Below are 25,244 nucleotides of genomic sequence, written 5' to 3' on the forward strand. Positions count from 1 at the left end.
CGAAGCCATAAATGGCAGAAAATTCCAGATCCAGAGGCAGTAGTTCAGACACTACAAATGGCCCCATTACCCTTGAACTGGAGGAGGGGGAGAATTCAGGCTTGATCCCAGCTGAAAAGTGTACGTGCACATGTCTAGTTGAGGACAGGGTCAGGGTTTACTGTAGAGTTGCCAACTCTGGTTGGATGCATTCCTGGAGGTTTGACCACATGACATACTGACTATGTGATACTTTTTTCACAGTCCACCAGAATACAGTTCAAGAACCTGCCTCCTTCTTAACCCTTTGGTTCCTCCAGTGAGAATTAATGACCCCCATTCGCCAATTCATTGGAAATAGTCTTCATTGTTTATGAACAGTAATGCCCCAAAGTTACCCTCACTACTTTACTGGCTGCACCTTTCTCAGTGCCACTCTACCATTATCACCAAGCCAGGGGATCAACCCTGGTTCAATGAAGAATGCTGGAGGGCATGCCAAGAGCAGCACCAGGGATACCTAAAAATGAGGTGTCAATCTGGTGAAGCTATAACACAGGACTACTTGGGTGCAGATGAGATTCACCAGGATGTTCCCTGGGTTAGAGTGTTTCAGCTATCAAGAGAGACTGGATAGGCTGGGGTTGTTTTCCTTAGAGCAGAGAAGGCGGAGGGGAGACCTGATAGAGCTCTCCCATCCCCACACCACCACCATACGGTCCTCCAGGATGCCAACTCGCCAATTCCAGAAACACCAGCCCCCCTCTCCCAGCTGCACTCCACATGGTCAGAACTCTGAAGTTGACGTCACTGAGTCAGAGGGTGTTCTAACAGCCCCTGGTGAATGCCCGGAGTGGGAATGGGAGGGGCGGAGGCGTGGTCACACATCAGCAGGAAGTCTAAATCACTGATCTCACGAGTTGCCTGAAGTGTTCTCGGGCTAGGAACTCCCTGCACCCCCAGATTCAAGCAACTGCTGGTCATTCAAGGAGGGTTAGGAACCCCACATGACTGTGATATTTGCCATGCTGACATGGTCTGACAACAATCACTGTCCAGGCTGATGGATGAGATTCAATGACTTTGGAGAGAAGGGGAGAAAAATAAATTGAAAAAAAATAAAGTTGCATGCTAGGCAAATGGAGGACCTACATGCAGTGTGGTTAAAGATCTGAACCCTGGAAGGTGATATTACTATGGCACAGCTGATGGTAAATGCTGAGTTGTTCAAATCCCAAAGGGAGACTTGAAACAACTGCCATAACTTGTTATGCAATTTGTATAAATTTCAAGGTCATGCCTTGAATTTAGATCACCAATTCTTATAGGTTTTTACAAAACTAGATTAAACATTTATTAACAAGAAAAATGATTTTTGAGCACATACATATGTCTACAAATTACTACTATAATAACTTCTAAATCCCCTACTTAATCTGGCTCCCAGTTACACTTTTGTTAAGGCAACAGTAATACACATAGATTTTAAAAGACCCAGGCAAAGAAACTTGATACCCTGGACAGTCAAATTCAAAGTGAGTCTTCTCAACTTCAGTTCGTTGTGAACAGCAACTTGAAGTGTAGATGCTGAAGGCTTTTCACACTTGTTGAGATCTTAGAATGCCTACCCTTACACACAGCCTTCATTCCTTTATACACATTTTCACCTCTGAATGCAAATACCCATTATTTCACTATGTCTTTGGACTTTACCTTCCTGATCATAAAAATTTAGCATAGTACAGTAATCTTTGGGAAAAATAAACACACTAGGCAAAACTTTTAGCTTGGTGGGCGGGTGTCCACCTGACCCACTCGAGCGTGAAATGACAGGCGTTGACGTTGGCCCAGCATCCTGATGTCAACATGCGGTCACACGATAGTTCAGTCAGTGGACACGAACCTGAGTCAGCAGCATGCCCGCCGACAATTTAAAAGGCCTATTAAGGCCATTAAGGAATCAATTAAGTTAATTTTTTTGCTGCCCATCCAACCTTACAGTTGGCAGGCAGGTGAAAAGGCCAAGGGGCCTTTGCATTTTTTTGGAAACCTCATCCATGGGTTGGATGAGGTTTTCAAAAGCAAATAAAAATAAAATGAAAGTTTTAAAACGTAATTAATAACATGTCCCCACTCATGTGACAGTCACATAAGGGGCATTGTTTTTTTACATTTTTCAAATCTTAATTTTTTTTTAAAAAAAGGGAGATTTTCAAGCGCTCACTTGTGCACATGTCTGAAGTTCACATTAGCCTTGCCCGCTCTCCTCCCCCAGCTTGCACAGGCAGCAGCTCGCTGCTGCTCCTGTTTCACGCTGTGCAGGCCTTAATAGGCCTATCCAGCGTGTAATCGCCTTCTGGCCCTGATTGTGGGTGGTGGTCGGTTTCCTGCCTACCCTTGCTGTGCGCGCCTGACATGGAATAAGTTCTGCCCACTGTTTCTAAACATCACCTGGCTAGGTGACACATTTCACCCCTTCTTTGAAAACAATCTGGTCTGGTTTATTTAAAAATGCAAATTTTCTTTTATACCTGTGTTCACCTACTTAACATTTCAAACATAGCTCATCTCTTAAAACGTCAAAGTCTTCAGACCAGCTGCCTTTAATCCAGTTAAGTCACACACACACACACACACACACACACACACAAAATCACACACCACTATTTTCCAATAAATTCCAATAACATTATTAGAATTATTATATCTTCCTGAAAATAGGTCAAGATTAGGTGCCAGCAAGCAAAAGCTGACATGGAAGACTGAAGATAAATTGGTAAACAGTTTGTGGGAAAGCTTGAATAGAAATGTGACAGCTGTGGGAGTTGGCAGAGGAGAAACTGTGGTGGCTAATGTTTGCGATTGAAGATTTTTCCGGTCTGTGCACAGTAGGTTTCACAGCTGCGAGACCCAACTAACACATACGCCAGAGAAACGTCTAGAGTCAGCCCAACATTAATATTACTGTTAAGCTCCTAGCATCAACAGTACTCCACATTAGTTCAATATTTGCACGGTGTTATATCCAGTGCTGGTATAGTCATTAAAGGCTTGCAGCGACTCCTTAAAGGGGTAATAGTTTTCAAAGAAATTGTTTTACAAATGCACCTACCTTGTTTGCTAATGGATGGGATGAGAGAGAGATGGCAGCTTCCCACATCTTCCAGGGGTTTCTCTGGTTGTCTTGTTACCATAAGTGAGACAGCGGAATGTGGCCCTGTCCTTAAGTTGTGACCTAGGACACAACTCTGGACAGCAACACTTGGGCAAGAGGAGGTTCTGCACGTCAACAAAGAGATCAATATCCAGAGGACTTTTACCAAGTCAGGAAAAACATTTAGAGATTTCAGCAAGCTAGGATTAGCCATCGACACTTAATGTTAAGTAGGTGGCCAAAAGTATTAATGGCACATATAGCAATTCCTCACCCTCATATTATCATTCCATATTTTGTATGAAACCCATTCAGGGACATTAAGTATTAGGAGACACTTCAAATTAGCAACTTTCACCTGCAACTCTTCCTTCAGTCATATCCTTAAAGGGATTTACTCTAAACCATTTTTTTTTATCTGAATGTAGCTGCAGGTTGCATGTATCGGTAATGATACTCACTATGAGTTCCATGATGGCACTTCACTGTGACTTTACATTGAACTTCACCTGTTTTCTCTGCAGGACAAGCATGCATATAATAAACAGGGTCAGCCAAAGGCAAGACTCCATAATATGTGAGAAGGACAGGATGGGCCTAATGACCTGTATCATTCTATGATTTTCTACTGACTGGAGATCAATGGCCCACAAGCCCCCTTGAGGAAGTAAGGAATGATGAAGTCTCTGACCTCTTTCACCATAAAGATTAGTACCATCCATTTCTTAAATACTAGTCTCTCCTCACACAGGAATACACAATCCCACAAATATCATGCACATGTTGTATTATACTGCAATGCAAGCTCTGTTGGAAGGTATCTCTCAACATTGTGACAATCATCATGCTTTTATCATGTGGGCCTGGAACAGCAATCCATCAGGACTGCAGGTAGGCATGGAAAAGAAAGCATCTCAATTACTCTGCATCTCTCACTACCATTTGTGATAGCAACACAGAAACTGATCTACAGAAGGATGCACTGATTAAGCTTGAGCAGGTAGGACTAGATGAGAGTCAGGGCACCAATATGGAGGAGCAACTGATCATGCCAGAGGAGGAACAGAAATCTTGTGGATGTCACCAAGATCTCCGTGGACTTTGGCAAATGCAACTGAGATGACACTGATCTGCACTATGACCCGGTGCTTAGTCAGGAGCAAAAAACAGATAATCTAGCTAATTGTTAGTAGGTTAGCACATTGGGCGGTAGTCCAGATGACCTTTAATCCATCCTGAAAGGATTCAGGGAAAAAATGTTGAGTGCTCTGCCTTGCCTGGCAGTGGCAGTGCTGTCTCTATTCTGCAGGTTGACTGCAGGGTCCTTGCAGCAGCAGAAGCTAATTTGCAAGTGATTTTATATTGATTCGTTATATGAAAAAAAAGTTTCCCATGTCTTTATCAATTAGATGTGCCAAGGCCATGAGATCTAGTTGATAGCACAATGAAAGGGGTTTAATAATTTGGCTCTAGTGGCTGCTGATTTTCTTGGCATGCTTTCAGCAGTCCCAATGAAAGCATTGATAAGTGTGACTGGGGAGCTGTCAAAGCAAACTTTAATGTTAAGATAACAGTGTGTTAATGGACACAACACTTGATGCAGTTTCCAGTTAGGTACATTGGAGTAGTATCCACAGAATGATGGAATTACTTTAAAGACCCCGGTGCTGATAATCCTTTGGCTTTTCCAATGCAAAGCTGCCATAACTGCAGTTCGATGGAAAAGCAACATATTAGATCAGGATGTGAGCATACCAAATTTCAGTCTTGCTCCAGAGTTCCCGTCATCCTTGTGGGTTTGAAGCCTTCACTCACCCCAAACTAGACCTTTTGTGCAGGAGAAGATAGGTCGATGGTGTGGTCTCTCAACATCAGAAGTTTCCACCCATGTCTCTAGCCTAGCAAAGGCTTATTGGATCATCACTACAAGAAGATAATGAGCAAACGTGGGCCTCACATAAATGCGCAATGTTTATTTTTTTTAATCTGACCTCTTACAATAAGTTTTCAACTATCTCGGAGGGGCAGGTGAAGGATAGACACCCTTTGTGGACCAAGCAATGGACCATTAATTCTCCAACCTCTTGGGGAAGGCAAATGCCTTAGTGATGCTCATTCGCTATTGACACTTAAATTAAGGAATCTCACTCTGCCAACAACAACTTACATTTATATCACACCTATGACTTAGAAAATATTCCAAGACACTTCACAGAAGTGCAATTTTTTAAAAAAATGACCTCATGACTCTGACAGTTCCAATGGGTGTATCTTGGCACTTAAGAATACCCCTGTTCAGTAGAATAGCGGGAAATGTAAAGTTAGTACTTGTCATGACTTTGGGCACATTCAGGCCTTACCTGAGTCAATGTGCACCATAATCCATGGCAGACCAAAAGGGTGCCACCAGGAAGCCCAAAGGAAATTCAGCACCAATAAAAGAAAGCTTAGAACACCAGGGACGCCTCCTCATTCTGGCTCAGCTGTTTTGACTGTAATGGTTCTTCTGCCTTTGTGTATTTGCTCACAGTGGTTATAAGCAGTCCTTATGTGGAAACACTCATAGGACATCCAAATGTTAGGAATTGGCAGAGTGCCCTGACAGGTGGCCATGTGACCTGTGTGACCAGAATCTAATGCAACAAGGGTGTGGGTTCCAGTGGAATGGCAAATTCAGAGCAGACCTTTCAACTTTTGGGTATCACCACACCAACTAATTCTGTTCCTTAAAAAAAAAAAGAAATCATGCTTTGCAGGTTCTCTGTGGTTGTATTGAAAGAGAGAAAACTTGGATACTTTTTATGATACTTCGCTGAGAGAGAAGCATCTTTTCCTTTGTGCCATGTGTACTGTGCCAAAATATTAGTAGGAAAGAGGCATGCACTCACTCTGGCACTCCTTCTCAGTGCATTAAACATTGTCCTTAGTTGTTCTGTTGAAGAGTCATACGGACTCGAAACGTTAACTGTGTTCCTCTCCTCAGATGCTGCCAGATCTGCTGAGTTTTTCCAGATATTTTTATTTTTGTTTTGGATTTCCAGCATCCGCAGTTTTTTTGCTTTTAAACATTGTCCTTAATTGGATCCAGATTCTATTGACCTAGAAACAAAAGCAACAAACGTTGGAAATGCTTAGCAGGTCATGTGTGAAGAGAAACAGACAAGTTGACCTTTCAGCTGCAGAACCTTCATCAGAGCTTGCAGTTTTTTAAATTTATTTATACCGATTTAGGACTCCATTCTGCCTGTCTGCTTGTTCAATCCTTACGGCTTGCACTCTGCTTTCACTAAAAGATGGCCGTCTGCTCTGAACAAAGCTACTTCCATGGCTGCACCAACTACATTAACATTTCCAATGTCTGTTGCTGAACAGCGGCAGTTCTCCCCCAATTGTACTGGAGCTACACTGCAGCTTCGATCAAAATGTATATTCTGAATGTCGAAAGAAATGCTGCCTCACTGAAAAATTCCTGCCTCCCTCTGCCCCTGCACCCCCCACCAACACCCCCCCCCCCCCACCCCCCTTGCCCCCATCACCTACTTTGATTTTGGACTAGTGCCCAACAACCATTTTCCAGGCGTTGGCCTCCAGCCCACTGTCAGCACTGACATTCTTGTGCGTCGACTGAGTGCAGTTCTGATATTGCCTATGTTCAGATCTAGTTTGTGCACTGTTCCTCTGTTAAACTGATTCTGCTACTTTTCCAATTGCGTAATTATTGTCATCATCGTCTGCTACAAAAAAAAAGTGAAAAATTACATGAAATATTAGCTGGAAAAATAATAAACTAATGCACTTTACATTTCCTGGACAATTCCACATCGTAAATAAGTTGTACAATTTCAATTAATAAATATACTGAAGAATAATCTTTGTAAATCTGTGAAAAGTTTATACATCGAGATGCCAAATGTTTAAGGGGAAAAGTGTGCTGTCGTTGTTTCTTTTGCTACAAGAGTTAACTTTATTACACATTAACACAAAGACACAATTGAATGGAAAATAACAGTAGCAGTGAAATGAAAAAAATAACATTTTGCTATATTTTGTAGTATTTGGTTGAAACAAATACAATAGACAGCTTTGACGAAAATTACCTTATTGCCTGTGCCTTGCACAATGTGCTGTCATGGAGATAGGATTTGGCTGGGATCTGGGGGCAATGGACGAACTCTGACAGTGCCCCTTTGTTTTCACCGATCAAAGATGATGGCCTTGGCTGAAATTTGCAGCCCTCATAGTCATCATTGCTATCTGTTTATAAAGAATACCAATTTTAAGGCTGCAAAATTATAGCACTCCTAGTTTAGGTGCCACAGTGTCAACACCACCTTTTTTCATTCATGGGATGTGGGGCGTCACTGGCGAGGCCAGCGTTTATTGCCCATCCCTAATTGACCTTGTTCAGAGGGCACTTAAGAGTTAACCACATTGCTGTGGGTCTGGAGTCACATGTAGACCAGACCAGGTAAGTATATCAGATTTCCTTCTCTAAGGGGCATTAGTGAACCAGATGGGTTTTTACAACAATTGCTTCATGGTCATCATCAGACTTTTAATTTCACATTTTTATTGAATTTAAATTTCACCATCTGCCATGATGGCACCCAGGTCCCAGAGCATTACCCTGGGCACTCTGGAATACTAGTCCGCTGACAATACCACTATGCCACCACCTTGCACTGTGACTTGTACCAAATACCTACTCATGGTGATGGCATTAGCACAGACACTGAGACCGTACGTGGCAAACTTGCAGAGTAAGCAGGTTGTGATAACACAACATCTAGCACTGAGTTGAAAATTGCCCAGTTTACCTCAAATTACCCTGGAACAGTAAGGTATCTCAAAAGTTTGAGCAATAGGTGGAGCTAGTGGTTTCACACTGCTACTATGCAGTAGCAACACAGGCGGTATTTTCCACAAACAGGATTCTGCCATCAAGCCAAAAAGATGCTCCGTCTGCCAAACAAATGAATTTCAGTGTCAGTGTGATGCCAAGTAGATATGCCGTACAACCCAATGACTGGCCAATTGTATCAAACAGCATGTCCCTTTGGCTGTTTGCAATAGGCAAAGTACGGATCATACTCAACCAACCCTTTCAAAACTTAAAGTATAGGGCAGAATCTTTGGCTTGGTGAGCAGGGGCGGGGCCCACTGGCCGAGGCATAAAATGATGCCCAGTGACATTTAAAAAGCCAATAAATCAATTAGCTGAGCTGCCCGTCCAACCTTAAGGTTAGTGGGGGGGAGCAGGTGAAGAACCCAGGCGGCCTTTGCAATTTTCGTGGAACCTCATCCACAGGCGGGATGAGGTTTCATGAACGTTTTTGAAGAGTTTGAAAAATTTTTAATAAAATTAATGGACATGTCCCAGCTCATGTGACAGTTTCACATGAGGGGACATGGCCTTAAAATTTTTTTGTACCTTTAATCAATGTTTTATGAGTGAAAGTACCTCTGTACCTCAGGGAGATCTCTGCGCTCTTTTGCACGCATGCGTGACGAAGTGTATTCCCTGACTCAGGCAACCCCACCACCCCCGCCCACACAGGGAGCATTCAGCGCTTCCGGACCCGCGTCACGCTGGGCGGGCCTTAATTGGCACATCCACGTTAAATGGTGACGCACAGCCGATCGGGGCGTTGATTGGCTGCGCGCCCGCCCATGCCCGCCCACGCAGAACCCCCCTGTCGGGGATAGAATTCTCCCCACAATGTCTAAAATTAGATGCGATTTTGCACTTGCTAAACAATCCTGAGTGTGCTAAAAATGGCACTAACAACCAATTTATTATTACCGGTCAGATTCAAAATATGACCTGCCCTCTGCAAGCAAAAGGAACATGTCTAGGCATTGTGCCTTTTTTTGAATTAAACAAAAGTGTTGGGGATGATAATTCCCTGGTGGATTCTCAATAACAATGCCTCGACCAAACAGATTTGACTTGCCAACCAATTAGCGCCCTTTTCTCTCGCAGTACAAAATGTTCCTCCGTTTGAAATTTGGAAATCATACATCTGTCTTGATGAGTGCAAGATGAAAAGCTTTGGTAGCATGTCTTTTTTTTCAGCAACATCGGAGTTCATTGTGTTCTCTGTAAACAGAGAGAAGCAGGTGGATTGTACATGTGACTTCACCAGAACAATGGGTTTCAACATGCTTCAGCTCACAGACTGCACACATGGGGCTTTGCAGACACTAGATCTCAAAGGCGAGAAATACCACAACCGCAACAACTATCGCTCATTGAATGTGCCATTGGTTGGTGACCATGCTCGGTACATCATGCTGGTGAATGCCTGCTATCCTGGGAGCACTCATGATGCGGCAGTCCATTGTTCCCTCAGTCTTTCAGCAATCATATGGCTATCTACTCCGCACCTGACTCATGACTGCACTCAAAAATCCAGCCACATATGGCCAGGCTACATACAATGAGAGTTATGCTACCACATGAAGCAGCATAGAATAGATCATCTGGGGTGCTCAGGAAGGGGATCTAAGGTAGAGCAACTGGAAAATTTATATTCTGGTCTGGCTGTTCATTATGGCCTCATTTGACTTTAGGCCCCCTGAACACAATGGCAAATCCCCATTATACAACAGTCCCCTTTGTTACTAACCATCACTGCATCCTCTTGGCTACAATGCTGAGATAAAAACCACCACAAAACAACAAACCATACCAACTTTATCAATTAAAACATCCAATATCCCATATGGGAGTCAACTAATTACCCTTTGGCATCCCCTTGGTACCTGTTCTGAGGTTGCCTTTGCCATGCATAGTGCTCCAATGTAATGCTACCCTTGTGCCTGCATCACCACAGTTGGTGGAAGAATGTTGGCCTTCAGTAGGTAATTCTGCAGATGGCCTTGCAGGATGCCCTTGATCAGATCTGGGCTTTGGACTGTGCACCCTCCGAATGGGCAGCAGTAATCTGGGCTGGCTGAGAGCTAACAGCAGGGGCACTAGTGCATGCACACAATTATCCTGAGAAAGGACAACAGGTTCGTGCTCCTCAGTGGCTCAGCAATCCTACTGATTTGTTGGAGAACCTTAAAGCCCTTTTGAACACTGGTATCCATGATGGCAGCAGTCTGAGCTTGCAGGGCAACAGGCTGAAAGTTCATGATCTCAGTCTGAATTCCCAGTGCAGCATCCAGACTTTAGATGACTTCTGCTGCTAAGGAAGCTGAGACATCAGCCATCAGACATTTGTGAAGCAAACCACGCTGAGGTGTACAAATGGAGTTGGTCACCGCTTCTTCCCTGGAAATAATGGGCTCCACACTCTGTGTAAACTCCGGTTCCAAGTTGGAGCTGGAATCCTCCATGTTCATTGACAATGATAGCAGGCTTTCTGGCAGACCTGTCAAAGCACCAAACATTTCTGTGTGCACATCCGTCAGCTTATACTGTATGCCACCCCATTGAAGCCCTCATCTAAGCCCTCTGTAGCGGAGCTCATGTGAAACCTTGTTTTCTGGTGAGCTGGCATCCATGCTATCCTTTCTGCCTGCCCTGACAGCAGCTCACTCATGTCTGGTGACTCACCACGCATAGCTCCTACCTCTGTACTACCCTACTATAGTATACTACCCACTAAAGTTTGCGTGTGCCTAAATTTGAGCTGACGGTGTTTCTTCTTCATCAGCCTTTTGTTCCTCTTGCACTTCAAGCTCTGGTTGTGGACCAGGTAGAAGTTCTTGCATATCGGAAATGGTAAAGGCATGAAGGTAAAGTTGAAATGAGGATCATGTGCAAAGCAAGGGCTGCATACTTACAATACCTGCAGCTTGTAAATCATGAAAGATTGTAGGATGGGACAAGTGGGATATGAGGAGCTGAGTTAGGTGGGAACATACCATTGTCCTCAATAATTTCAGCCACCTAAGTCTCAATTGCCTCAACTGTGGCTACACCAATGATTGCTTGCACCATTTCCCCCATGAGGGCGAAGCCTTGCAGCTGTGTCTGTCCCCCGCTGGTTAAGTGCTGCTGCCTTTAATTATGGGCTAACTGATCTGTCCGAGGCTGAGGGATGTGTCAGGACATGTGGTGTAATATGGCTAGGTGAATAGGCCATCATAGTTTGACTATCTGGCTGTGTGTGCAAGCTGTGAGATGTGAGTGTGCAGCTTGCACCAGTGCTAGGTGTGTGAGTTGAAATGAGGCAATCAACGTTGATTGTGAGTTGTGCTCGATAGAGATTGTTGGTAGGTGAGCAAAGCAATTGAATGGAGCAGGGTGTGAGGCTAATGGTTCAGTTGCAAGGATATGATATTTAATAATTCATCCACTGACCTCGACTGCTTGTGTGAGGCCATTGAATTCTTTCCAGCACTGCATCCAGGTTGTCAGAGCTGTACTGCTGACATTGATTGTGATGGCAATCTCCTTTGTAATCTCTGACTGGGGGCCTCCTGGTCCCCTATGGATAAAAGACCTTTACTCACACATCCACCTCCTGCAACTAAGGCATCAGAAAACCTAAAGGCATGCTCTCTGGCCTGTTGTACCACTTCAACTATCTTTCTGCTCAGAGAGTCTTCTTGAACCAGTTTCAATAGCTGTTCCATCCAAACTTTGTCTCGTGTTTGAAAGGTGCTGTCTGACTTTAAGTAATGTAGACCTCAGACGAACTTTGGCCCCCTGCTGAGACCCGCACCCACTCAGCTATGTTCTTAGCAGTCAAAAACAAAAACAGAATTAACAGAAAAAACTCAGCAGGTCTGGCAGCATCGGCGGAGAAGAAAAGAGTTGGCGTTTCGAGTCCTCATGACCCTTCAACAGAACTGAGTGAATCTAAAGAGAGGGGTGAAATATAAGCTGGATTAAGGTCGGGATTGGGGGGGGGGCGGTGCGGTGTTGGGCTCGGGGAGAGAAGTGGGAGGGGTGGTGTGGTTGAAGGGACAAGCAAGCAATGATAGGAGCAGATAATCAAAAGATGTCACAGACAAAAGAACAAAAGAACACAGAGGCGTTGAAGGTGGTGATATTATCTAAACGAATGTGCTAATTAAGAATGGATGGTAGGGCACTCAAGGTACAGCTCTAGTGGGGGTGGGGTGGAAAGGCTAGCAGGGCATAAAAGATTTAAAAATAATGGAAATAGGTGGGAAAAGAAAAATCTATATAATTTATTGGAAAAAACAAAAGGAAAGGGGAAGAAACAGAAAGGGGGTGGGAATGGAGGAGGGAGTTCAAGATCTAAAGTTGTTGAATTCAATATTCAGTCCGGAAGGCTGTAAAGTGCCTAGTCGGAAGATGAGGTGCTGTTCCTCCAGTTTGCGTTGGGCTTCACTGGAACAATGCAGCAAGCCAAGGACAAACATGTGGGCAAGAGAGCAGGGTGGAGTGTTGAAATGGCAAGCAACAGGGAGGTTTGGGTTATTCTTGCAGACAGACTGCAGGTGTTCTGCAAAGCGGTCACCCAGTTTACATTTGGTCTCTCCAATGTAGAGGAGACCGCATTGGGAGCAAGGGATGCAGTAGACTAAGTTGGGGGAAATGCAAGTGAAATGCTGCTTCACTTGAAAGGAGTGATTGGGCCCTTGGACGGTGAGGAGAGAGGAAGTGAAGGGGCAGGTGTTACATCTTTTGCGTGGGCATGTGGAGATGCCATAGGTGGGGGTTGAGGAGTAGGGGGTGATGGAGGAGTGGACCAGGGTGCCCCGGAGGGAACGATCCCTACAGAATGCCACCGGGGGGGTGAAGGGAAGATGTGCTTGGTGGTGGCATCATGCTGGAGTTGGCGGAAATGGCGGAGGATGATCCTTTGAATGCGGAGGCTGGTGGGGTGATAAGTGAGGACAAGGGGGACCCTATTATGTTTCTGGGAGGGAGGAGAAGGCGTGAGGGCAGATGCGCGGGAGATGGGCTGGACACGGTTGAGGGCCCTGTCAACGACCGTGGGTGGAAAACCTCGGTTAAGGAAGAAGGAGGACATGACAGAGGAACTGTTTTTGAAGGTAGCATCATCAGAACAGATGCAACAGAGGTGAAGGAACTGAGAGAATGGGATGGAGTCCTTACAGGAAGCGGGGTGTGAGGAGCTGTAGTCGAGATAGCTGTGGGAGTCGGTGGGTTTGTAATGGATATTGGTGGACAGTCTATCACCAGAGATTGAGACAGAGAGGTCAAGGAAGGGAAGGGAAGTGTCAGATGGGCCACGTGAAAATGATGGAGGGGTGGAGATTGGAAGCAAAATTAATAAATTTTTCCAAGTCCTGACGAGAGCATGAAGCGGCACCGAAGTAATCATCGATGTACCGGAGAAAGAGTTGTGGAAGGGGGCCGGAGTAGGACTGGAACAAGGAATGTTCCACACACCCCAAAGAGACAGGCATAGCTGGGGCCCCATGCCTGTCTCCTTATGGGGTATGTGGAACATTCCTTGCTCCAGTCCTACTCCGGCCCCCTTCCACAACTCTTTCTCCGGTACATCGATGATTACTTCGGTGCCGCTTCATGCTCTCGTCGGGACCTGGAAAAATTTTATTAATTTTGCTTCCAATCTCCACCCCTCCATCATTTTCACATGGTCTATCTCTGACACTTCCCTTCCCTTCCTTGACCTCTCTGTCTCGATCTCTGGTGGTAGACTGTCCACCAATATCCATTACAAGCCTACCGACTCCCACATCTACCTTGACTACAGCTCCTCAAACCCCGCTTCCTGTAAGGACTCCATCCCATTCTCTCAGTTCCTTCACCTCTGTTGCATCTGTTCTGATGATGCTACCTTCAAAAACAGTTCCTCTGTCATGTCCTCCTTCTTCCTTAACCGAGGTTTTCCACCCACGGTCGTTGACAGGGCCCTCAACCGTGTTCCGCCCATCTCCCGCGCGTCCGCCCTCACACCTTCTCCTCCCTCCCAGAAACATGATAGGGTCCCCCTTGTCCTCACTTATCACCCCACCAGCCTCCGCATTCAAAGGATCATCCTCCTCCATTTCCGCCAACTCCAGCATGATGCCACCACCAAACACATCTTCCCTTCACCCTCCCGGCAGCATTCCGTAGGGATTGCGCCCTCCAGGACACCCTGGTCCACTCCTCCATCACCCCCTACTCCTCAACCCCCAACTATGGCACCTCCCCATGCCCACGAAAAAGATGCAACACCTGCCCCTTCACTTCTTCTCTCCTCACCGTCCAAGGGCCCAAACACTCCTTTCAAGTGAAGCAGCATTTCACTTGCATTTCCCCCAACTCAGTCTACTGCATTCGTTGCTCCCAATGCAGTCTCCTCTACATTGGAGAGACCAAACGTAAACTAGGTGACCGCTTTGCAGAACACCTGCGGTCTGTCTGCAAGAATGACCCAAACCTCCCTGTCGTTTGCCATTTCAACACTCCACCCTGCTCTCTTGCCCACATGTCCATCCTTGGCTTGCTGCATTGTTCCAGTGAAGCTCAACGCAAACTGGAGGAACAGCACCTCATCTTCTGACTAGGCACTTTACAGCCTTCCAGACTGAATATTGAATTCAACAACTTTAGATCTTGAACTCCCTCCTCCATTCCCACCCCCTTTCTGTTTCTTCCCCCTTCCTTTAGTTTTTTCCAATAAATTATATAGATTTTTCTTTTCCCACCTATTTCCATTATTTTTAAATCTTTTATGACCTGCTAGCCTTTCCACCCCACCCCCACTAGAGCTGTACCTTGAGTGCCCTACCATCCATTCTTAATTAGCACATTCGTTTAGATAATATCACCACCTTCAACGCCTCTGTGTTCTTTTGTTCTTTTGTCTGTGACATCTTTTGATTATTTGCTCCTATCATTGCTTGCTAGTCCCTATAACCACACCACACCACCCCCCCACTTCTCTCCCCCCACCCCAACCTTAAACCAGCTTATATTTCACCCCTCTCCTTAGATTCACTCAGTTCTGTTGAAGGGTCACGAGGACTCGAAAAATCAACTCTTTTCTTCTCCGCCGATGCTGCCAGACCTGCTGAGTTTTTCCAGGTAATTCTGTTTTTGTTTTGGATTTCCAGCATCTGCAGTTTTTTATTTTTATCTCTATGTTCTTAGCAATGGTGTGCATACCACTATCATTTAAATTAGCAAGCTGAACAAAGTTTGTATGTTGCAGACATCGCAGGCAGGGCTAATCATGCATCTTGGCTCTTGCATCCAGTTATCAGCCTAATCCAACTTTTCCTCATACTATTTTAAATAAAAAGTTGGCCTTTTTTAGCAGTAGAAGTTATACTCTGCTCCTGATAAAATGACATTGTGGTGTGGCACCCCCACCCAATCATTGGGAGGATATTGACGTCATGGGAGAGAACAAGTTGCTGTTTGCCCATGGCAAAGACACTCACTAAAATATCAGTTAACATCTGACTTCAGTGAGCAATAATTAACAATCAGAGAAGCGGCTCCAAGTAACGAAGTGATAGTCTGTACTATGTCCATTGCTATTAGTCACTGGTTCATTTTCAAGCCATACAATATTTATAAAATGCTGATTACAATGGCTCTTTACGTGAAGTTCTTTATTTCACCTGTGACAAATTATATCAAGCGCTTGAGGATTTATTAGGCAAATATTTTAGGCCAGTTGAGTGTGTGGATCAGTACTATAGAATTTAAATGTAAATACCAGCAGAAACCAGAATTATAACAGCATTCCTGTTTATATTTTTTTTAGAAAAGTACAGATTCATCTTTGATCATTTAGGGATTCACAAACACGAGTATGTGATCCACTATTTTGTGTCATTATACTTGGTTTTTTTTACAAGCAATACCTAAACCACTGGTGTTGCATTGATTTTGAAATTTACACCGAAGATCATTGACCCAGGGCCAAAGAAGCTCTGCAATGTCACTGTTAATGGTGCTTCTCTTCATAAAAGGTAGATGGCAGATGGATATTGTCTAATGAGCTTCCTCAAAATGTTCAGAAAGAGACTAAAAACAAAATATGATCAAGTATCAGAGTCAAGTGGCTATTTCGGAATAAAAAGAATACCTCATACCCTAGCAAAAAATGACTGTAACAAGACATATAAGAAGTTGGCTGACTATTGAGTGCTTTCTCTCCCTGTCAGTGCAACCGACACTATTGCATAACATTGGCAAAGTTAACAGCTAATCCAGCCTCAGCCAAGCTTAATTACAGTAAAACAAAGAATGATTTGTGCAGTGAGAAAGCCAGACAGGACTGATTTTGTTGTGCTGCAGTTAATACTTGTTTCATAGTTAATTTGGTAACTGCTTGATTGAAGTGGAGCTGTGCTTGGTTAACATGTCTATCGCGTTTGGTAGTTACTCAGAAAGGAGTGGACTCGTTTCTCTTTACTTCGGTCTGATTGTTAGATTTAATGGATTAGTAAACACACTAAACAGGTGCAAATGGTGGGGATAATATCTATTTAAATATATTGCCTTGTTAGTGACTACAGCTTCTGATTTAACCAAACTAAAATTCCTGGAGAGTGACTGTATTATAAAATAGTTGGTACTTAATATGGGGAAAAAGTGGAATCCATGTGAAAGCAATTGAAATTGTTAGCATCAATAAACAGTTTGTAGTGCTAATTGATATAAAGTTAGGTTTCTTGACATGGGTACACCAGTGGAGGAACAGTGTGCATCTGTTGACCATATTCAACATGATCATATCTGCTGGGAATTACAATTCCAATCTATTATCATATTCTGCAAATTCCCAGTGTTGAATCCATCTTGGACCCGCAGGGTATATAAAAAAAAGTTGAGTGGGCCGGGCCTATACTCATTTGAAGTTTGGAAGAATGAGAGGTGACCTTAGTGAAACATTTAAGTTTCTGAGTGGGGGGTCTTGACAGGGTAGATGCTGAAAGCTGTATGTTTCCCCTTGTGGGGGAGTCTAGAACTTGGAGGCATAGTTTAAAAATAAGGGCTGGGATTTTCTGGCCTCAGTTGTGGCAGGACCTGCTGCAGGAGATTCAACGGCCCAGCCAAAAGTCCATTGACGTTCGGCAGGAACGGATGATCCTGGCAGCAGGCAAGGCTGGAAAATCCTGCACCAGGCGTCTCCCACTTAAGACAGAGTTGAGGAGGAATTTCTTCTCTCAGAGGGTTGTTAGTCTTTGGAAATCTCTTCCACAGCGACCAGTGGTGGCTAGGTCATTGAATATATTCAAGGCTGAGTTCGACAGATTTTTGACCTACATGGGATCATGGGGCCATGGATCAAGGGACCATGGCAAGCAGGCAAGTGGAGTTAAGGCCAAAGGAGATCACCAATGATCCTATTGAATAGCAGAGCAGACTTGAGGAGCCGAATGGCTCCTGTTCCTATTTCTTATGATCCTATGACCTTATTAGACAGATGAATGAAGGTTCCAGTGGTATCACTATTATTCAATGAGCTGATGTCTGAGCATGATAGTCTTATGGGGATTGATTTTAATCCTGGATGGATATTTGTTGGGCAGTAATTGATATTATTGTGTCACCCAGCCAATGTCCTTGATTTGAAACCTGACTAATTTTGAAAGATGTGAGCACTGAACCAGCCTTTGTGTGTTTCACTCATTGACAGAATATGCAGCACCTGCTCCAAGAACCAAGCCGCCAAGTAATGAGTTGTTGGAAGAGAGCAGCATCCATGGGGATGTGCGTGGAAAGGTGGCAGTCAGCAGAGTGGAAGCTTTCTGTAGTGTTAGGTGGTGTGTATTGCTCTTTCTAGCATCATAAAAGAAAACTAAATTGTGCTTTACTATTTCTGTTCTGCAGGTAGGCCTGGAGGTTGACATAACTGAGGAGAAGGCTATATCAGAAGTTGTCTCCCTCCACCTTCCAGTGATATTGGAAGTCAGATTAGGAGGACACAGCCAACTCACAAACTTTCAGTATTGCACAATCAGATTATAGTTAAGTAGAATGTGTAACAACAAGGATGCTCCATATAATTTCCATGAACAACTCTTCAGAACACTCCAATTATCACTGAAAGCAGAACTCCCATGAGACACACCCCACCATCTCCAAGGCCACAAACATCTATCTCACTTCCAATACAAATCCCTGGCTGGGTACTTCCTCGAAGCTGTCTCCCTTCTACATGACTTTCAATGGAGGTGACTCTCCTCTCAGGGAATTCCCTACGCTGAGGTTCCCATACAGATCCTGGTCTGACCCACTTCTGAAGTGGCAGATTGCAGGTTTTGGAATTTCAAGAGCAATCCTCACTTGTGGCCAACCAGAAACTAGTGAACGCTACACAATCTATGGAGAGTCAGCAAATCCCATGTAGGCTCATTCCCTGGTGCTCATACATCTGGTTCATGGGATACATTCCTATCAGTTGAAAATTTTAGCCCAAAATGTTAGTTTCATTACTAAAGAAGAAATTAGGTTATATGCATTTCAGTTACATGAGTATTAAAGTCATCAATGTGTATAGGTCAAAGGAGCAGATCTGTGTATTTTGTTAAAACAGGGACCCGCAAAACAATTGTGCTGAAATTAATATCTTCTTTAATTCTTTAATTAGAGGATTTATGATTATTCTTTCAACAAAGGCTTTGTCAAATAAGTGTCCCTGCCATTTTGCCACCCTTAATTAATGCCATCATCACAACCAATCCTCTCATGCCACCCACCCCTCCCATGTCATTCTATCCTTCCCAGGTCATCCCCATCCCATTACTTTCGTCTCTCTCATATTGTCCCTACCCCATCCCCCATCTCACCCTTTCTTCCTATGCTCTCCCCATCACCATTCCATCCCTCATATGCCTTCCTGTGACTGTCCCCAATTCCTTTCCTCCAATGCCCTCTCTCCATTGAAATCCCTCTCCCATGTAAGGTTTCGCTGTTTCGAGGTATAAAGCCCTTATAATTAAAATCCCTAAGTTAACCCAAATCCCACAGATACTAAAGCCATTAAGAACAAATAACACTTTAATAACACTTCCTATCATCACGTCAAAAAAGAAAGGTTTTATTCTCATACAGATGTTCTGACCGACAGATATGGCTAATCAATTAAACCAATGCATGGCTGTGTTTAAAGATAAGGTGCCATCCTAAGTTCAAACTACTTTTTAGCCATTTCTTCAAAGCTGACGCAAAGACTCTTAAATGCGCACAATGCAATTAAGACCACACACATCTGCTTGAACCCAGACTTTCACAAGACCTTTAAAGTAATAAAATCCTTTAACACCAGATCCTTGCAAACAGCTGCCACTCCGTTCCCCAACTAACTTGATTGTTAATTGTCTCACTAGCAGAAATTCAAACTAAACTGTTTAAAAAGTGGTTAAAATAAAATTCATAGATGTTGCTTCAGACCAACATAGAGCCCTAAAAATTAGTAGCATTATCAAAACCTGACACACTTCCATGCCATATTTACCACCCACCTACACCATGCCATGCGCAGAGTACCCTGGGACAGAGAGATACTTGGCACCTCACCTCACTGAAACCCAGGAGAGAGACAGTCGCCATTTCGCCTCACCATATTCCAGGGAGAGGGATTCGGCAACTTAGCCGACGGTACCCCAGGGAGATAGAGTCAGCACCTCACCAATCGTACCTCGGGAGGGAGACAGTTGGCACTGTGCCTCACCGTACCCCATAAAGAGAGACAGTCAGCATCTCGCCTGCCCATACTCCAGAGAGAGAGAGAGAGGTGGGTTGGCACCTACCTAATTTGTTTCCCAGGAAGAGAGAGTCGGCATCTTGCCTGACCACACTGGAGAGAGAGAGTCACCATCTGGTCTGACTGGACCCTGGGAAGAGAGAGTCAGCATCTTGCCTAACTGTATCCTGGGTAGAGATAGCCGGCATCTTGTCTGCGTGTTCCCTGTGAAGAGGGAGTTGTCATCTTGCTTAACTGTACTCTGGGAGGAGAGAGCTGGCATCTTGCCTGACTCTACCCTGAGGAGAGAGAGTTGGCAGCTTGCCTGACTGTACACTGCGATGAGAGATCGGCATCATGCCTGACTGTACCCTGTGGAGAGAGTCAGCATTTTTCCTGTCTGTACCCTGGGGAGAGAGAGTTGGCATCTTGCCTGACTGTAACCTGGGGGGAGAGGATCAGCATCTTGCCTGACTGTATCCCAGGGAGAGAGAGTAGGCATCTTGCCTAACTGTACCCTGGGAAGAGAGAGTCGGCAGTCTGCCTGACTGTACCCTGGGAATCGGAATTCTGCTGTTTATTTTCTCCACCAAAGCCCCACCCACCCTGCTGCTCTCACCACTCCCTTCACCACTCTCTTCACCACGCTCTTCAGCGCTCTCTTCACCGCTCTCTTTGCCACTCCCTTCATCGCTCCCTTCAACGCTCCCTTCATCACTCCATTCATCTCTCCCTTCACCATTCCCTTCACCACTCCCTTCACCACTTTCTTCACCATTCCCTTCATCACTCTCTTCACCAATCCCTCCACCACTCCCTTTCACCACTCCATCCCACTCCCTTCACCGCTCCCTCCACCACTCCCTTCACCACTCCATCCCACTCCCTTCACCACTCCATCCCACTCCCTTCACCGCTCCCTCCACCGCTCCCTCCACCACTCCCTTCACCACTCCATCCCACTCCCTTCACCACTCCCTTCACCACTCCATCCCACTCCCTTCACCGCTCCCTCCACCACTCCCTTCACCACTCCATCCCACTCCCTTCACCGCTCCCTCCACCACTCCCTTCACCACTCCATCCCACTCCCTTCACCGCTCCCTCCACCACTCCCTTCACCACTCCATCCCACTCCCTTCACCGCTCCCTCCACCACTCCCTTCACCACTCCATCCCACTCCCTTCACCGCTCCCTCCACCACTCCCTTCACCACTCCATCCCACTCCCTTCACCGCTCCCTCCACCACTCCCTTCACCACTCCATCCCACTCCCTTCACCACTCCATCCACCACTCCCTTCACCACTCCATCCCACTCCCTTCACCGCTCCCTCCACCACTCCCTTCACCACTCCATCCCACTCCCTTCACCGCTCCCTCCACCACTCCCTACACCACTCCATCCCACTCCCTTCACCGCTCCCTCCACCACTCCCTTCACCACTCCATCCCACTCCCTTCACCACTCCATCCCACTCCCTTCACCGCTCCCTCCACCACTCCCTTCACCACTCCATCCCACTCCCTTCACCACTCCATCCCACTCCCTTCACCGCTCCCTCCACCACTCCCTACACCACTCCATCCCACTCCCTTCACCGCTCCCTCCACCACTCCCTTCACCGCTCCCTCCACCACTCCCTTCACCACTCCATCCCACTCCCTTCACCGCTCCCTCCACCACTCCCTTCACCACTCCATCCCACTCCCTTCACTACTCCATCCCACTCCCTTCACCGCTCCCTCCACCACTCCCTACACCACTCCATCCCACTCCCTTCACCGCTCCCTCCACCACTCCCTTCACCACTCCATCCCACTCCCTTCACCACTCCATCCCACTCCCTTCACCACTCCATCCCACTCCCTTCACCGCTCCCTCCACCACTCCCTTCACCACTCCATCCCACTCCCTTCACCACTCCATCCCACTCCCTTCACCACTCCATCCCACTCCCTTCACCGCTCCCTCCACCACTCCCTTCACCGCTCCCTCCACCACTCCCTTCACCACTCCATCCCACTCCCTTCACCACTCCCTTCACCACTCCATCCCACTCCCTTCACCACTCCATCCACCACTCCCTTCACCACTCCATCCCACTCCTTCACCACTTCCATCCCACTCCCTTCACCACTCATCCCACTCCCTTCACCGCTCCCTCCACCACTCCCTTCACCGCTCCCTCCACCACTCCCTTCACCACTCCATCCCACTCCCTTCACCGCTCCCTCCACCACTCCCTTCACCGCTCCCTCCACCACTCCCTTCACCACTCCATCCCACTCCCTTCACCGCTCCCTCCACCACTCCCTTCACCACTCCATCCCACTCCCTTCACCGCTCCCTCCACCACTCCCTTCACCACTCCATCCCACTCCCTTCACCGCTCCCTCCACCACTCCCTTCACCACTCCATCCCACTCCCTTCACCGCTCCCTCCACCACTCCCTTCACCACTCCATCCCACTCCCTTCACCACTCCCTTCACGAATCCCTCTCTCTCCCTTCACCGCTCCTTTCACCACTCCATCCCACTCCCTTCACCACTCCATCCCACTCCCTTCACCGCTCCCTCCACCACTCCCTTCACCACTCCATCCCACTCCCTTCACCGCTCCCTCCACCACTCCCTTCACCACTCCATCCCACTCCCTTCACCGCTCCCTCCACCACTCCCTTCACCACTCCATCCCACTCCCTTCACCGCTCCCTCCACCACTCCCTTCACCACTCCATCCCACTCCCTTCACCACTCCATCCCACTCCCTTCACCGCTCCATCCCACTCCCTTCACCGCTCCCTCCACCACTCCCTTCACCACTCCATCCCACGCCCTTCACCACTCCCTCCACCACTCCCTTCACCACTCTATCCCACTCCCTTCACCGCTCCCTCCACCACTCCCTTCACCGCTCCCTCCACCACTCCCTTCACCACTCCATCCCACTCCCTTCACCGCTCCCTCCACCACTCCCTTCACCACTCCATCCCACTCCCTTCACCGCTCCCTCCACCACTCCCTTCACCGCTCCCTCCACCACTCCCTTCACCCACTCCATCCCACTCCCTTCACCGCTCCCTCCACCACTCCCTCACCACTTCCATCCCACTCCCTTCACCACTCCATCCCACGCCCTTCACCACTCCATCCCACGCCCTTCACCACTCCATCCCACTCCCTTCACCACTCCATCCCACTCCCTTCACCACTCCATCCCACGCCCTTCACCACTCCATCCCACGCCCTTCACCACTCCATCCCACTCCCTTCACCGCTCCCTCCACCACTCCATCCCACTCCCTTCACCGCTCCCTCACCACTCCCTTCACCACTCCATCCCACTCCCTTCACCGCTCCCTCCACCACTCCCTTCACCACTCCATCCCACTCCCTTCACCACTCCCTCTCTCTCCCTTCACCGCTCCATCCCACTCCCTTCACCGCTCCCTCCACCACTCCCTTCACCACTCCCTCCACCACTCCCTTTCACCACTCCCTTCACCACTCCATCCCACTCCCTTCACCACTCCATCCCACTCCCTTCACCACTCCATCCCACTCCCTTCACCACTCCATCCCACTCCCTTCACCACTCCATCCCACGCCCTTCACCACTCCATCCCACTCCCTTCACCGCTCCCTCCACCACTCCCTTCACCACTCCATCCCACTCCCTTCACCGCTCCCTCCACCACTCCCTTCACCACTCCATCCCACGCCCTTCACCGCTCCCTTCACCGCTCCCTTCACCACTCCATCCCACTCCCTTCACCGCTCCCTCCACCACTCCCTTCACCACTCCATCCCACTCCCTTCACCACTCCATCCCACGCCCTTCACCACTCCCTCCACCACTCCCTTTCACCACTCCATCCCACGCCCTTCACCACTCCCCTCCACCACTCCCTTCACCACTCCATCCCACTCCCTTCACCGCTCCCTCCACCACTCCCTTCACCACTCCCTCCACCACTCCCTTTCACCACTCCATCCCACGCCCTTCACCACTCCCTCCACCACTCCCTTCACCACTCCATCCCACTCCCTTCACCGCTCCCTCCACCACTCCCTTCACCACTCCATCCCCACTCCCTTCACCACTCCATCCCACGCCCCTTCACCACTCCCTCCACCACTCCCTTCACCACTCCATCCCACTCCCTTCACCGCTCCCTCCACCACTCCCTTCACCGCTCCCTCCACCACTCCCTTCACCACTCCATCCCACTCCCTTCACCGCTCCCTCCACCACTCCCTTCACCACTCCATCCCACTCCCTTCACCGCTCCCTTCACGAATCCCTCTCTCTCCCTCCACCACTCCCTTTCACCACTCCATCCCACTCCCTTCACCGCTCCCTCCACCACTCCCTTCACCACTCCATCCCACTCCCTTCACCGCTCCCTCCACCACTCCCTTCACCACTCCATCCCACTCCCTTCACCACTCCATCCCACTCCCTTCACCACTCCATCCCACTCCCTTCACCACTCCATCCCACGCCCTTCACCACTCCCTCCACCACTCCCTTCACCACTCCATCCCACTCCCTTCACCGCTCCCTCCACCACTCCCTTCACCACTCCATCCCACTCCCTTCACCGCTCCCTCCACCACTCCCTTCACCACTCCATCCCACTCCCTTCACCGCTCCCTCCACCACTCCCTTCACCACTCCATCCCACTCCCTTCACCACTCCATCCCACTCCCTTCACCACTCCATCCCACTCCCTTCACCACTCCATCCCACTCCCTTCACCACTCCATCCCACGCCCTTCACCACTCCCTCCACCACTCCCTTCACCACTCCATCCCACTCCCTTCACCGCTCCCTCCACCACTCCCTTCACCACTCCATCTCTCTCCCTTCACCGCTCCTTTCACCACTCCATCCCACTCCCTTCACCGCTCCCTCCACCACTCCCTTCACCACTCCATCCCACTCCCTTCACCGCTCCCTCCACCACTCCCTTCACCACTCCATCCCACTCCCTTCACCACTCCCTCCACCACTCCCTTCACCACTCCATCCCACTCCCTTCACCACTCCATCCCACTCCCTTCACCACTCCATCCCACTCCCTTCACCACTCCATCCCACTCCCTTCACCACTCCATCCCACGCCCTTCACCGCTCCCTCCACCACTCCCTTCACCACTCCCTCCACCACTCCCTTTCACCACTCCATCCCACGCCCTTCACCGCTCCCTCCACCACTCCCTTCACCACTCCCTCCACCACTCCCTTCACCACTCCATCCCACTCCCTTCACCGCTCCCTCCACCACTCCCTTCACCGCTCCCTCCACCACTCCCTTCACCACTCCATCCCACTCCCTTCACCGCTCCCTCCACCACTCCCTTTCACCACTCCATCCCACTCCCTTCACCACTCCCTCCACCACTCCCTTTCACCACTCCATCCCACTCCCTTCACCGCTCCCTCCACCACTCCCTTCACCACTCCATCCCACTCCCTTCACCGCTCCCTCCA

General features: G+C 47.8%; 1 long non-coding RNA gene across 1 annotated transcript; it reads right to left on the reverse strand.

The window, feature by feature from the left end:
• Window positions 1-6,687: 6,687 nt before the first annotated feature.
• On the reverse strand, window positions 6,688-19,941 carry LOC121277839. Its single transcript, XR_005942981.1, has 3 exons — window positions 19,808-19,941; window positions 7,231-7,387; window positions 6,688-6,867 (listed from the first exon to the last, which is right to left on the reverse strand). It is a non-coding gene; the product is annotated as an uncharacterized LOC121277839 (long non-coding RNA).
• Window positions 19,942-25,244: the final 5,303 nt, after the last annotated feature.

Source organism: Carcharodon carcharias, chromosome 5 (genome assembly GCF_017639515.1).
Source record: "Carcharodon carcharias isolate sCarCar2 chromosome 5, sCarCar2.pri, whole genome shotgun sequence".
Taxonomy (NCBI): Eukaryota; Metazoa; Chordata; class Chondrichthyes; order Lamniformes; family Lamnidae; genus Carcharodon; species Carcharodon carcharias.